Source organism: Sinocyclocheilus rhinocerous, unplaced genomic scaffold, assembly GCF_001515625.1.
Source record: "Sinocyclocheilus rhinocerous isolate Xijiao unplaced genomic scaffold, SAMN03320098_v1.1 scaffold1119, whole genome shotgun sequence".
NCBI lineage: Eukaryota > Metazoa > Chordata > Actinopteri > Cypriniformes > Cyprinidae > Sinocyclocheilus > Sinocyclocheilus rhinocerous.
The window spans coordinates 59,553-61,566 of NW_015664308.1; positions in this window are offsets into that span (position 1 = coordinate 59,553).

A 2,014-nucleotide genomic window follows, 5' to 3' on the forward strand; every position below is an offset into this window, starting at 1 on the left:
TGTGTGTGTGTGTGTGTGTGTGTGTTGAGCAGGCGGCCGGTGTCGGGGCAGGAAGCGGTCAGCAGCAGCAGTGGGCGGGCCGGACTCTGGTGGGCGGGGCCGCATCAGCACACCTGCAGCACAGGTGAGAGAGACAGCAGCATCCACAGGACTCCTGTGAGTGTGTGTGTTTGGCCAGCGCGTCTGAGAGGTGCGTGAGTGTGTGTGTGTGTGTGAGAGCATGAGTGTGATTGTGAGTGTTATAAGTGTGTGTTATCAGTGTGTATGTGTGCTGTGTTAATGTGTTGTGTGTAAATGTGTATAGATGTGAGTGTGTTATAAGTGTGTCTTATGAGTGAATGTGTGCAGGACTCTGGTGGGCGGGGCCGCATCAGCACACCTGCAGCACAGGCGAGAGAGACAGCAGCATCCACAGGACTCCTGTGAGTGTGTGTGTGTGTGACTGTGTGTTTGTGTTGCAGACAAGAAGGAAAGCGCCAAAGACTGGAGAAGACGATGATCAGTCAGAGAATAAGTTCAGGAAGTGTGAGAAATCCGGATGTCCAGCAACGTACCGTGTGTGTTTCGCCAGCGCGTCTGAGAGGTGCGTGAGTGTGTGTGAGCATGAGTGTGATTGTGAGTGTGTGTGTGTGTGTGTTAGCGTGAGTGTGTGTGGGCATGATTGTGAGTGTGTGAGTGTATGTGGGCATGATTGTGAGTGTGTGTGGGCGTGATTGTGAGTGTGTGAGCGTGAGTGTGTGTGGGCGTGATTGTGATTGTGCGTGAGTGTGTGTGATTGAGTGTGAGTGTGTGTGATTGAGTGTGTGTGCGTGAGTGTGATTGTGATTGTGCGTGAGTGTGTGTGATTGAGTGTGTGTGCGTGAGTGTGAGTGTGATTGGGCGTGAGTGTGATTGAGTGTGAATGTGTGTGAGCGTGATTGTGCGTGAGTTGTGTGTGTGAGTGTGATTGTGCGTGATTGAGTGTGATTGTGTGCATGTGTGTGATTGTGAGTGTGTGTGGGCGTGAGTGTGATTGTGCGTGATTGTGTGCGTGAGTGTGATTGAGTGTGTGTGGGTGTGTGAGTGTGTGTAAGTGTGAGTGTGATTGTGTGTGTGAGTGTGAGTGTGATTGTGTGTGTTTTGCCAGCGCGTCTGATAGGTGCGTGAGTGTGATTGTGCGTGATTGAGTGATTGTGTGTGAGTGTGATTGTGTGATTGTGAGTGTGTGTGTGAGTGTGATTGTGCGTGAGTGTGATTGATTGTGTGTGGGCGTGAGTGTGATTGTGAGTGTGTGTAAGTGTGAGTGTGATTGTGCGTGAGTTGTGTGTAAGTGTGATTGTGTGTGAGTGTGCTTGTGTGTGAGCGTGAGTTGTGTGTAAGTGTGAGCGTGTGTGAGTGTGTGTGAGTGTGAGTGTGATTGTGTGTAAGTGTGAGTGTGATTGTGTGTGAGTTGTGTGTGAGTGTGATTGTGTGTGTGTGTGATTGAGTGTGTGCGTGAGTGAGATTGTGATTGTGGGAGTGAGTGAGCGAGAGCGTGTGATTGTGAGTGTGTGTGAGCATGAGTGTGATTGTGCATGAGTGTGATTGTGAGCGTGCTTGTGAGTGTGATTGTGTGTGAGTGTGACTGTGTGTTTGTGTTGCAGACAAGAAGGAAAGCGCCAAAGACAACATTTTACTCCTAAAAACATGGTGAAATGTGTTTGTTTTCTGTCTGTTGACAGTATTTTCTGATTTATGGAGTGATAAAAAGAGAAATCCAAAATCCCCTCTGGAAAAACCTTTAATCAAACAAGAATTATGAACCAATGTTCAGATTTTTGTTCCGGAAATGTATGCAAATGACTGCATATTTTATTAGATAATGCTTAATTTGCATATTTAAACAAAGCATTTATAATACAAAACAGTTGTGTTAATGTGATGATTCGCTGATATACATCAGTTCACATGTTTACTCTGTTCACGTGAGGTGTCCTCAGAGCAGATCAGTGAACGTCACCGTGAGTGTGTGTGTGTGTGTGTGTGTGTGTGTGTG